The sequence below is a fragment of the Papio anubis genome, chromosome 4 (genome assembly GCF_008728515.1).
Source record: "Papio anubis isolate 15944 chromosome 4, Panubis1.0, whole genome shotgun sequence".
NCBI classification, from domain to species: domain Eukaryota; kingdom Metazoa; phylum Chordata; class Mammalia; order Primates; family Cercopithecidae; genus Papio; species Papio anubis.
This window is the reverse complement of record NC_044979.1, coordinates 70215290-70229795: the sequence shown is the minus strand read 5'-3', so window position 1 is coordinate 70229795 and position 14506 is coordinate 70215290. Positions and strand designations below refer to the sequence as shown.

Here is a 14506-nt window from a genome sequence, read left to right as displayed (position 1 = left end):
TCAAAGATGATAGTGAATAAGAAACAAAGATCTGTTACACCGTGAGTTGGAGAAGTAATTGCTTCACAAGTTTTCTTAAAATGTGGCTAACGGAATAAAAAGAATTCTAAGTTATATTTGAAAACAACCAATAAAACACAGTGACTAAAATTCACAAAGAAAGTTTTGAGAAGCTAGGAAAAAAATGAACAAAAGAACCATCATGAGATACACAAAGAAAATGCAGACCCTCTTACCTGTAATTTATTAACTAGAATTAGTAACTGTTTTTACTTCCCCATCACCGTTGAACATTTTGCTATTTGGCATTGCTGACTACCCTCTCCTTTGTGACATTTACCTTTGTATGGTTCCCACAACTATGATTCTCTGTTCACCACTGCAATGGCATCTTCTCAGTATCCTTGGCTAGCTGGTCTTCCTTCCTGCTGTTCCTTCTCTCTACTTTCCTCCAGCAGTCTAGGATCCTAAGCCGTGTTCTCTCAATCCTCACTATTCCTGGGAGTCCACCCACTTCCATGTCAATAGTTCACTTCTGATCATTCCCAAATCAACATGCCCTTCCTCGTTCTTTACCCTGAAATCTATAGTTACTAGCCTGTGTCCATCTCCTACTGTGTCCACTTCAGGATGCCCTAAGCCAGAGGCCACTTCCATCACTGAAATATCCACTTCCCTAGGCTTAAAAAGTTGGGCTCATTTTTTCACTTCTCTCTTTTCTTTGGCCAATATAGCCAATTAGTCACCAAGTATGACTGATTTGTCAAAGATTTCTGTCTGTATCTTTCTTCTCATTAATTTGACCTAGGCTCTCATCATTTCAAAGATAAGTTACTGCCATAATAATACTAACAACAACTCAATAATGTCAGCTAGAATGTGCCAAGCAGTGCTCTAATTGCTTCAAATGAATTATCTCATTACACAGGAATAAACCAAGGCACAAAGATTAAGTTATTTGACCGAGGTGACACAGTAAGAGGAGCCAGAATTTGAACCTAGCCATCTGAGATTGAATTGCTTCTCACAGAATTTCTCTTCCAAGATGTGCTACATACTATATCCACTTAATTTTTCTAAAATAGTGTTTTAAAGGTGGCAATATGTACCAGCAACCTTAATTATCCATATCTGTTGACTTGAAATTTATTTTGACTTAAAATTTCTGAAACTGTATCTTAAGGATATAATTAGCAATGTATGGAAAAATTTATATACAGAGATCTTCACGGCAACATGAATCATATAGTTAGAACTTGGAAACAACTTTAATGTTCAATGGTTGGCTAAACATAACTGTGGCACCTTCATATTAAGGAAAATATACCAAGCAGAAGAGGATTTGATGACATGGGGAAATATTCAAGATTTACTAAGTGGAAAAAAAAAGGAGATTATAAAAGTTAAGTATAACCCCAATTCTGTTAGAAAAAAAAAAAAAAAAGCAAAGACAAATAATAAAACTCCTAACACCTAGAAATATATTAAAATGTTAAGATGGAAAAACGTTAATCAAAATTGTTTCTGAGGTTTGGTGACTTTAAGAGATTTATTTTCATGCTTTTGCAAAATTTTACAATGAACATATTTACACACTGCAGTCAGAACTCCCTCCCAATAGTAAATGTTATTCAAATCCCACTACTTCCATAGCGTAATTTCCCTGCTCAGAGACACAACTATAAATACCTTTTTGTTTTCTTGTCAAATTAATTTTCTTTCTTTAAAACTTTTAAGTTCAGGGGTACATGTGCAGGTTTGTCACATAGGTAAGCTCGTGTCATGGGGTTTTTTTGTACAGATTATTTCATTACCCAGGTAGTAAGCCTAGTACCCATTAGTTATTTTTCCTGATCCTCCCCCTCATCCCATCTTCCATCCTCTGATAGGCCCCAGTATGTGTTGTTTCCCTCTATGTGTCCATGTGTTCTCATCATTTACTTCCCACTTGTAAGTGAGAACATCCAGTATTTGATTTTCTGTTCCTGCATTAGTCTGCCAGAGAAAATGGCCTCCACCTCCATCCATGTCCCTGCAAAGGACATGATCTCATTCTTCTTTATGGTTGCATGGTATTCCATGGTGTATATGTGCCATATTTTCTTTATTTAGTCTATCTGGCGGGTATTTAGGTTGATTCCATGTTTTTGCTAATGTGAACAATGCTGCAGTGAACATATGCGTGCATATGTCTTTATAAGAGAATGATTTATATTCCTTTGAGCATAATGGGATTGCTGGGTCAAATGACAGTTCTGCTTTTAGCTCCTTGAGGAATCACCACACTGTCATTTACAATGTTTGAACTAATTTACACTCCCACCAACATTGTATAGGCATTCCTTTTTCTCCATAACCTCACCAGCATCTGTTATTACAAATACTTACTGTCTGCTGCATCAAGTTGAAAGTTTCTCTGCCTGGAATTCAAGTTCCTGAGTCTAGGGCTTCTTGTTAGTTTTTCAATGAATGTCTGCATCTTTCCAAGAGAATCTGTGACCCCTGCCACACCAGTCTCCTAACTATGTTGCCCTGATCCATTCCCACCAGCCCTACAGCTGGCCACAGCTCCACTCCATCCCTAACCCCTCACTGTATCAGATGTATCAATCCCTCCCTTGAATTCTTCACAGCATAGCTTTGAGTTATTTATAATATAAACTATTTGGGGCTTCTTCCTGTTCTTGACATACATGGAAAATGGTACTCAACCTGTGGGCATACAGTCATTATAGAAGATCATTCTTACCCCACGAAAATCAGGAAGATGGGGTTAATGGTGCTTCCCACATTCATGCGCTTGAGTTTTAATGCTTACGTGCTAACATTAGTTGCTCTTCTCTGTCTCCTACATCACATTTTTTCACACTTGGGCTACAGCACTTCCCACCTATATCAACTTGACAAGTATGTCTCTCTTGCTCATCTGTCAGTTCCTTAAGCACTGTGATAATATCTAATTATTTCTAAGCTTTATAGCCCCAGCACATAGCACATAGTAGTCAATAAAGATTTACTGAACCGATTACAGGTGACAAGAAATAGGTGAATCTTTATGTAAAATAAGTACAAGTTGTTTGAAGAAAATTCTGGAAGCAACTTTCACATGACTTATGAATGCAACACAACATGAGCACCAGAAATAATTCAATGAATGAAACTAATTAGATAAATATTAAAGCTAAAGAATATGTTCTATATCTACTTAGCTTTGCCAGATAGCTAAGAGATGCATAGAAGTAAACCTGAAAATGTAATATAATGAAATTCTTACCCATTATAGTAATCTCTGATATTACAATATATGGTTTAGTAATGAAATAAGTGAAGGAGAGAAAACAGAACTTTGATTGTGATCCCCAAGTAGTAATTCTAGTTGGTATGTTTCCCCACTATATTCTAAATTACTCTTAAGTTGCTATGTATCTATGGAGACCAAAAGATCATACCACGATTCACAAGACACAACACTATGAATAAGCGGTCTATGTGGGGAGCTATAATTTTTCTATGAGGCTTTGGAGAAGTTGTAACCACATGAGGAAAGTATGACTGGTTTATAAAGCCAACCAAGCCCATTGGTAGTATTTAAGAACACCATAATCCCAAACACACAAGTTCGGTTTTACATAATGCATGGGTATAACTCCAACTGAGTCTGCATACTGTGAGGACTGTTCCATCTCATGCTGGCCTTAATTTCCATTGCTCTAGACTACCTCACTTTTCTGTTTTGGGCTTGATGGGCTATAACATTACATCATAGGTGGGCAAAACTGAGACTCCTTTCTCCATCTTAGTAACCATGAAATGTAGGTATTTAGCTACCAGTAAATTCTGTCACCCATCTGGGTATGAGTATGGATCAAAGGCAGAAGATGCGGAGAAAAGGGAAGCATGTTTTCTTTTCTGCATCGGTGACATAATGAACACAAGTGACCTTTTAGAACTAAACGTGGACCGCCAAGAGGGATGTCATTCCAAATCAGCTTCTATTTAGATTGTTGTAAAAGTATGGCAAATATTATTTAAAATAGCATTGTTAAGAAATCAACCAGAGAAACAAAAGTCAGGAAATAAAAGAGGTATGGTTTTAAATGAAACTCCGTAACTCCGGAGTTAGAGAAACTCAGGTCCGGCCCCCGACTTTATAGGCTAACTACATTTGCTCAAGTTTTTAACAGGTGAAATTACGTTTTGCACGAATGAGAGCATGATTAAATTCATAGTTGTCTGGATTTGAACAGCAACAAGCCACTTTTAATAGGTCTATTCTGTATCAGGGATATGATCTGAAATGAGTGGATTCTGTGATGAGGATGCTCCCACTGGACTCGTACCTGTTAGCAAATCAGACTCACTTTGAAACTGGGACTTTGAGTTCTCAGTCCCAAATTATGAGAAAGCCTAAAGACTGGGGTGTGGGAATGAGGGGGGTAAGAGCAAGAGGCTGAACACTAAAGCAAAAACACAGGGAGTATTCCCACCAAGGGAACTCCAGTTTTAAGAATAAATTATGTCTGCTTCATGGGATATATAATCCTCAGGACACTGCAGGCATTAAATAGAAAATATTAATAATGACATCTGTGTCCTTCAGCAGAGAGTTCTTCGCATAAACACAATAAAAATACTTTATGCATTAACGAGGTAAATAAGAAATAGGAATCTTATATTTATTATAGTAATACCTAATTATTCATTTCGATTCAGATCTATCTTTCAGGCTAAGAGGCCTAATCTGAATCAAAATTTAAATTCTAATATTCTTTAAAGAGATAAAATTGTATTATCCTTAATTATATATAGAAACTAGAAGAAGACTAACTTCATCAACTAGAGGTCCTTCTTGGGCTCACTTGGACTCACAATATTAACAGCAATTCTAACATGCTTGAAAACAGTTTTCCTAATAGGACAAATCCTATCCTTTATGTTTCTCTTCAGAACTGTTGTTGATTTAGCAACTATTTTTCACAGATGGAGTAAAGGCCAAATTCTTATTAAAAATGATTATATATTAAATAAAGTTTAAGTGTTTAAAAAGTTGTGTAAATTTAGTATGATCCCATATATGTTTGGGCATGTGTGAACACACGTAGAAACACACACATACATAAGAAGAACATAAACCTTGGGACTTTCTAGTCCTCTTAGACCAATCTGGAAAAAACAAAAATCACAATTGTCTGAAACATATGTAAATATATGAGAGCAGCAAATGTAAATGGATTGACTAACTAGCTTTCACTAAATAGATAATTAATTGGTTAATCTATTTTAATTTAAAAGGAGACTTGGAAATGAAAATTACATTTTAAAGACGTGTTTTAAACACGAAATGTGCCCTTGTAAACAGTCAGCAAGCAGGAGGTATTCTACTGTGGCATTAAAAGGGTTACGGGCACCACTGAATGTCCCTTCCACTTCCTCCTGACCAGAAGATGTTGTAATTTTTTGGATTTATGAATTGGCCAGGCCAGTCAGCATCTTGAACACAACAGACTCTGCCTAGATCTATCCCTTACCTGCTGAGAAGAGACAATTCCCCTCACACTTGGAACCCTGAAGCCCTTTAAGCTGCTTGCTCTGTAACCGTGGTAGCTGGGCCCTACACAATTCTTCATCTCCTGCCACCAGGCCTCACTAAATAAAAACTATGGTGCCTTGTTAGCCAACAACTGAGCGTGAAATCACTACATTGCAATCCCCTACTTTCTGAGTCAATCAATTTCCCCCCACCACTACAGATTTGGATGCACAGGGTCAGTAAAGAGAGGGGGAATGTGCAGTGGAAGAAAATGAATGTATCAGGGCAACCAGAACACACCCATATGGCCTAGTTAATTCTGTACAGTGAAATTAGTGCATTCACATAAAACAGTTTAGAGCTAGTTAATGAAACCAACATGTGTGCTATCTAATGTCATCATCATGCTTTGAACTTGCACAGGATATAGAGTGGAGAGAACTGTAGAGACAGATATGGGGCCAAGAACAAGCTTTTGTCAGCCTAAAATTGCTAACAGATTAGAGTGTGTCTGACAAGGCACTAAGATTGTAACATATGTTCTTTTTAAGGAGTATTAACATTTTATGCATTAGCTACATGTTAACGGAGAGAGAGCTTGAACTGCTAAAAACTATTAGAATGTCATTTGCAGTCCATCAGCAATTTGCTTCCACACTTGGAATTCCGTGTGTGCCTGCATGGAGGATGGGGTACTCAAGTAAAGTGGCAGGAAGGGAAAAGGAGGAAAGTCAAAAAGGAAAGAGCATGAAGAATTAGGCTGTAACGTGCTGAAAGTGGTGCCTTTTTTTTTTTTTTTTTTTTTTTTTTGAAGCTCTCAAAGTGAATGACGTTCGGAAAATGGTTTCAGAAGAGGGAAGAAATGTTTTGAAATACTGAAATAAAATCATGTTCAATGTTTCTTCCCACCTAAATAACATCTCATATCTATTACTACTTTCCTTCTTCAAGGGCTTTGTACTCAGTATCTTGATGTGGACATTTTGCTTATATATTGCAATGATTCCTTTCTCAACAGGGCAAAATTGTTTTACGGCAAAAGTCAAGGTGTTAAATAAATGTTGTTATTAACAGTAAGCCAGGACTACTGGTCCATCCAAAGTACTCTAAAGTCATTAGGTCTCCACTCCAGGGCACAGTTTCCTTGATCACAGGTTTTCACATATGGCATCTCATGTTTTTATATAAAATTTCAATAACTGTTGCTGTTGGTCTGCAGCCCCTCACAGGCAGTAGGTATATCTCCCATAGTGCCTGGTAAATAGCAAGAACTGAATAAACACTTGTTGACTTGTACTAATATGAAGGAAATGAAAAAAATAATACTGCAAAGGAAGACATCCTACCAGTGACCTATTTATACACCCCTCTCAGGGTTCCTGGGTGACCCCAGGGACTCCCAGGTGTGCCTGACCATGGTCTTTGTTCCTCTGACCAGACTTACTGACTGTTGTCTATCTCTCCCAAAAGAATGTAATGTTCTTAGGAGTGGACATTATGGCTCACCTGACATTGTAGCCTAAATATCTAAGTCAGGCTGTACTTAGAGAGGCACTCCGCTTTTTACCCTAAGGCACCAATGCTAACTATTACCTCACAAACTTCATACCCACCCAGGAAGCTACCGTCATGCCTCATTAGAGGAAATGGAAGATTCCTATGTGGGTAAAATGTAGTTATATGCACATCATTATCTATTTGCAAATTCCTTTTTTTTTTTTTTTGTTAGAGAGAGGGTCTTGCTGATCGCCCAGGCTGGAGTGCAGTGGCATGATCATAGTTCACCGCAGCATTGACCTCTACAGCCCAAGTGATTCCCTGGCCTCAGCTGGGACCACAGGTACATGCCACCACACTGGACCTGGCTAATTTTAAAAATTTTTTTGTAGAGACGGGGTCTCTCTACACTTGCCCAAGCTGGTGTGGAACTGCTGGGTTCAAGTGATCCTCCTGCCTTATCCTCTCCAAGTGCTGAGATTACAGGCGTGAATCACCACACCTGGCCTGCAAATTCCCTTTAAAAATCCATTTTTTTTCAGATGATACAACTGGCTTCAAACACACTCAGAATCCAGAGATAGCTACTGATTATATATGCATATGTGTGTATACATGTAAGTATGTGTGTAGATAGATATATAAGCATTTAACCCAAGGTCTCTTTTTACTACTTGACTGATTCCCTGATGATGATTTTAATGTTAAACATGCTAATTTTAAAGTCAAACATAATTAGAAACAAAGACAAGAATAAAAGTTATCAAGTATTATCATACCAAAGGGTTGAACAATTTCAGAGTTGGTCATTATCCTGAATTTTTCATGTGCCCATCCAGACTTTAATTGGGAAGGAGTGGGGGGAAGAGTTTGGTTTGAATCCTGGGACTCACAGCTGTACTTCAAATATAGCAAGTAGACATTATCTATAATAAAGTGCAATATAATTGTCATATATGCAAACATAATCTGTTAGGAGAAAGGCAACATGGTTTATATGGAGAGAGGGCATGTCTTGCCAATCATTTTGAGTTATCTCAGACAGCAAATAAGCAGGGGATATAATTTATTTAAACTTTGAAAAAGCCCTTGACAAGGTTCTTCATCAAAGATAGTTTAGAAAAATAGAGTTAACATGGGCTGGGGAGAATGTTTTCTCCGGAAAAGAAAACTTGATTAAAGGGGAAATAACGACTCAAACCAACATTTTCCATCAGAGAAGTGTTACAAGTAACTAGTAGCCAGCATTAGTTGGATTTTCTTTCTAATATTGAAAATTATCTCTGAGTAAGACAGAGAGTACACTCAAAAAAGAAAAAAATGCACATCTTGCAGGACACATCTGCCTCTTCCAAGTGATAAAATACCTAAAACCATGGGAAGGAGTGTGTGTGTGTGTGTGTGTGTGTGAGAGAGAGAGAGAGAGAGGTGCTGGTGGAGGTGGGGCTGTTGGAATGCTGAAAGTGATGACACAGGTGATCATCAGATGATGCTGATGAAGCAAATGATGCTCCTTATCCTTTTACCAAACTGACTTGTCTACACCTACCCAATTTGTGTGACTTTGATGACTATGTCCTACAAGATACATGATTAGAAAAGTCCCATAAAATTGGAGAAATAAAATATTCTAAATATTATCTTTAAAAGTGGAGGGAAATGATTTCATTGATAGGTATGTGTATAACCAAAGAAAAAAGGAGGCAGATGGAAGAAGATAGAAAATGGGGGTTGTTCAGCATGTAAAAATGCAAGTTGAGAGGAATGACTGGAAAAATTTGTAGAATGGCAAAGGACGAAAGTGGGGTATCACCATACTCACTGTCTGAAAAATAATGCCAGGTTAATCCCTCTGAAGTTTAAAGGGCTCGTTTAGGACACAGGATAGGAAAGACTTAGAGTTACCCAACAGGTGGTTCTTCAAGGGAAAGCATCTAGTGACAAATTGAAATAGACTTAAGGAGTTTGGGAAATTCAGAGAGGCTAGATACGTAACAAGTTAATAAAGAAGATGAGCAGCTTCTAGTTGCATCCCTGTATTTTGAAATTATCATCAAGACCGTTATGCCTGCTCACTGAACTTCCTTAGGGACAGGGGCTGAAGAGTGGCCAGCCTGGCAAGCCATTTCTTCCATTTCCTCCATTAATACAGACAATTGAGCATGAATTGTGAATGTCACATTAGCTATCATTGCTGTCAACACTAGTCACTAATGACCCAATTTGAGGGAGAAGGGGTGGAGGGGAGAAGATTCCAGTTAAACAGCAGTTACTGTCTAGAAAGGCAAAATGTCTTTTTTGAGGTAATTAAAATTTTTTGGCGACTTTAAAGACTGGCTTTCTTATGTGCAGTGCAGCATAGAACAGCTTGTAGGCTGCAGATCAATAAATTCCAGTTAACTTTCAAGTCATGTCGGCATGCAGCCCTGGCTGGTTTATTAATTTAAATTTCAGCCCTCTAAAAAAAAGGTATGTCTAAAGAAATAAGGCACTATATGGATCGCAGTGAGATTGCTCAATCGGAACAGGTCTTCACATACATTGGTTACCAACATCAATAGGAAAATTTAAAACACTGAAGAGAATAGGTCATTCCTCCCTCTGTCTTATCCAGTTAGTGTTTTTCTTAGGAACCCTGACTACCAGTTCTTTTTGTTTTTAAGAGTAGTTGATACCTGAAACACTCATGGCTTAACTCACATAAGCTTCAGCAATTAGTTGAGTAAGAATAAAAAGGTGAAAATGAAAGGAAAGTAGTGCGATCCATCTCAGTGTTCAAACCTTTAGGAAGGAATAGTCTCCCTTATTTCTCTTTTCTCTGCCCTTAGGTCCTGAATACCTCTAATTCTAAGGATATAACTCAAAAGTCTCATAGTAGCAACAAAATGTTAGAAATTGCTTATGTTTTTCTTTTTAATCATCTCTCTCGTGCATGTTTTACCTTTGATTCTTCACATTGTTTTTAACAATTTTTCCAAGCCTGCAAATATCTACCAGTGGATTACCCCTTTTTGGAGACTTGCTTCAGGCATTAGGACACTTTAGAAATCCTGCTCCAAAATTGTTGATATTTTAAGGCACCAAACTACTTTTACTATGAGACTATCAAAAATTACTGTGATGATACAGTCGTAGCCCAAACACTGCATCCTCAAACTCAATGATTTCTGTTATCTGTGTCACTTCTCCCTTGTGTCAACATAAATAAGGGAAAGCTGTCTGAATCTATTAAAAATCGTCAGTCTAAAGCTGCAGTTGAATTCTATTGCATCTACTGCATTTTTCATCCTGAAAGAAATATTTATGAAATGCCAATACCATCCAAATATGGCCCATAATAATAGAATCTCAAGCATATGTTTTTTTAAAAACAAATGCTTATGTAGAAATTGCAAATGTTTTCAGACCAATTGCATCTTCATGAAATTTATAGAGAACATTATCATGTTACTAATAACTGTGACATGTATTTGAAAAACCAACAGAACAATATGATTCTAAAGACAGATTTACACTTTTTATTTCTTACTGCATTCAGTTTTAATCAAGGTTCTGAAGCTTCTCACTAACAGTGAAATTGTATTTAAATGGGGCCTTTAGGGTATTCAAGGTAATTAACTTGATCTGGTTAGGGTTTTGGGAGCACTGTGGTTCTTGAACCTCTAATTTTATCCTTAGAGGTAGCCAAAGCTTCTCTAGACATTAGCAACTAAATAACTGCATAGGCTTAGATTATGATTCAAACATCTAAAATAATGCAGGCTTGTCAGAAGTCAGAATAAAAAGACCAACTGATAAGTGCAACAACATGTTATCTTTCCAGCTTACAAATGGAGCTCTACCACTTCATAGCTGGAGGACATTGAGGACACCAAGGAACAGCTCAGGTCTCAGTCTCCTCTGCAAAATGGGGATAAGATCACCGACCTTAGTGGATTGTTATGAGGAAAAAATGAAATTACTCATGTAAAATGCTCAACATGATGTCTTGCACACAGTAAGCATTCATTAAGTGAGATGTTCTCACTATTACTATTATTATTATTTTAGAGATAGGGCCTCACTCTGTCACCCAGGCTGGAGCGAAGTGGCATGATCTTGGTTCACTGCATTCCTGGGATCAAATGATCCTCCCACCTCAACTCCCCAAGTAGCTGGGACTACAGGCGTGCACTACCACGCCCGGCTAACGTTTTATTTTTTTGTAGAGTCAGGGTCTTGCTATGTTGCCTAAGCTGCACTTGAACTCCTGGGCTCAAGTGATCCTCCCTCTTTGGCCTCCCAAAGTGCTGGGATTGATTACAGACATGAACCACTGTACCCATCCATTATTACTATTATTAACCTTACAACCGTGCTTTATGGCATGACAGCCATCTCTAGAAATAAGAGGCAAAGAGAAAAGGTTAAAGAAAAAAGTAGCTTGTCCTTGTTCTGACGCTATAGTGAATGGTCTTTATTACATTCTCTTTCCTACCATTAAGCAGGACACATGTACCCACTCACCTACTCTGTTTCTGAGGCGATTACATTTCTTGTCCAGCTTCAAACATATCCTAGACTTTTCAGCTGTTGTGTTGAAGGTGCCCCTTCCTGGAAGCCCATCCCTGACTATAAATATCCCACCTAGTCTTCAAGTTTTAGCTCAGATGCTATCTTTTCCATGAAGCATTCCCTGAACTTTATGAGGTCTGTCCCTGCTCTATTTTCCTTGCCTTTTATTTATATTTGTATAACAGTAATTTTCACATTTTACCTTGAGTGAATCATCTGTATGTTATGTCATCTACTGCACTGTAAACTGCTGGACAATAGGGACCATGTCTTCTACATCTTTGGATCTCTTACAAAATCCATCTGAGATCTGCTGGCATTTAGTAAATGTTTGCTAATTTGACTCCTCGTTCTCAATCAGTTGGGTCACTTATTTTCAAGGAAATCTTTCTTCTTTAGAAACTTGTTACAGTTTTTTCCTTTTGTTCCTGGTTCCCCTGAAACTATATGCAGATATTTCACTTTGTTTACAACATTATGTTATATGCTATGGAATAAACCAACTTTACCTGACAAAGCTTTATGATTCCCCTGGAAATGGAAGGTAAACACATATAATAATAAACCTGATTAAATGCCATACGATTATTATGAATTCTCAGACAGCAGCTCAATAAGGGCCAAGAAGGAAACTCGAGTGAAGCGGGCTAGATTATTTATACAAAGAAATAGGCTCTTGTCAATTCTTCTTCCAAAAAAAGGCTCCTCTGGGCTATTTTTACATTTGACATTGACAACAGAGACATGGCTACAAGAAATATTTCACTTTTCTTTTCCTCCACTGAAAGTTAAACAACACAGAAGGTGAAGGTAAATAGCAACTGCTTCTCAGTCTGAGTGACAGGGGGATAAGAAGGAGTGGCAGGGACTGTGGCAAACTTCAGGCCACAGCCTTTGCTAAAGAACGCAGCCACTACTCAGCCCTACTGATCACTGCTGTTAGAGAATGCTCAAAGTGGTCTAATCTTCCTTTTTCTAACAACAACAACAACAACAACAACAAATGAGATGCAGAAACAAAATGTATTTTCATGTAAAATCTACACAGTTTTAAAAATTGACTATTATCTTAAATATTTAAATACACTGTTGGCCGGGTGTGGTGGTTCAGGCCTGTAATCCCAGCACTTTGGGAGGCCGAGGCGGGCGGATCACGAGGTCAGGAGATCGAGACTATCCTGGCTAACATGGTGAAATCCCATCACTACTAAAAATACAAAAATTTAGCTGGGCGTGGTGGCGGGTGCCTGTAGTCCCAGCCACTCAGGAGGCTGATGCAGGGGAGTGGCGTGAACCCGGGAGGCGGAGCTTGCAGTGAGCCGAGATCGCGCCACTGCACTCTAGCCTGGGTGACAGAGCGAGACTCCGTCTCAAAAAAAAAAAAAAAACAAACAAAAACAACAACAACAAAAAACCCACTGTTTTAGGTAAATGCTAGGCATACGGGCAGCATCTGTTAAAGGCTTCCAGGTTACAACCTCCACAAGTGTTTTGGAAAAATAAGAGAAAGACACTATAACTGCAGGTTGAAATGCCCTGGCTCGGTATCATGGAGAAGCTGGTAGCGGGGATGCACCTGTAACTTATTTCTCTCTCTTTTTTTTCTGACCTTACTTTCTCTGTTGTCTGTGCTGACCTCTATTCACAGCTCAGTAACAATGACCCAGCTTTTGAATCTTTGTTTATCCCATCAAGTCCTATTATGCCAGAGGCTCCCAAATCTTCAGTTCTGCTTTTAATTTCTATCTCTCTTTCTCTTTCTGTTGCTATATCAACCTAAACGAAAGGACACCACTACTTTACACCACCAGACTTGGCCTAATTATCCTCACCTAATGCTTGCCCCTTCTGAGTTCTTTGAGGTCGTCAGTGAAGGTGCTATCTGGCCAATTAGTTCGTCTGAGAAAGTGGAGACAATTTTAATTCTTCTCTGACCATCTCCCCCCACTCTAACTACATGACTACGTCACACTGACGATTTTTTGGAATGGCCCCCTATTGAGGGTCATGAAACTTACCCGTCCTCAAAGACTGTTTCTACTTTCCTGCTTCCTTTGCTTCACTCAAGTGGAAATTCTGGCCATCCTCTGCATGTGACACACTCAGTGCAACTTTTGTGCTTTTTGCTGATGTACAAAAATCTCTTGCATCTCTTTTCCCAATTTCCTCAAATCCCTTTTCTTCATGTTCTCATGCCAAACCAAGCCCTGGTTTGCTCTTTCTTCTGTCATCATTATGTACAATTTTAAACAAGTAATATGCTACATTGTAAGCTGGTCTAGATTCTTTTTTTTTTTTTTTTTTCATTTTAGGTAAAAGAAATGGAAAAAAGACCGGGCGCGGTGGCTCAAGCCTGTAATCCCAGCACTTTGGGAGGCCGAGACAGGTGGATCACAAGGTCAGGAGATCGAGACCATTCTGGCTAACACGGTGAAACCCCATCTCTACTAAAATATACAAAAAAACTAGCCGGGCGAGGTGGGGGGCGCCTGTAGTCCCAGCTACTCGGGAGGCTGAGGCAGGAGAATGGCGTAAACCCGGGAGGCGGAGCTTGCAGTGAGCTGAGATCCGGCCACTGCACTCCAGCTTGGGCGACAGAGCGAGACTCCGTCTCAAAAAAAAAAAAAAGAAAGAAATGGAAAAAAAAACACCAAAAACTGGTTATCATAAAAGATCTCAATTAAGTCTGTCTTTTATCACAGACTTTATGAAATTTGGAATTCATAACAGTCACTGAGTACTTGTTATGGAGCAAGCAAGTATTGTGTTAAACACTTTATCCTTGTATTTAGATCTTCACAACAAGCTGACAAGAGAGGAACTATTCCCATTCCTGATTTACAGATGGAAAAACTGAGGCTGAGAAAGGTTAAGGCTCAGCCCAGGTCACAGAGCTGGTAAATAGCATAGCACAGTCTGAAAGCC

At 38.6% G+C, this 14506-nt stretch overlaps 1 protein-coding gene across 8 annotated transcripts in view; it reads right to left on the bottom strand.

Annotated features, from left to right (window-relative positions):
* Positions 1 to 14506, bottom strand: part of CDK14 (cyclin dependent kinase 14) — a 581124-nt gene that overhangs the window by 49503 nt on the left and 517115 nt on the right. The window lies entirely within an intron of this gene.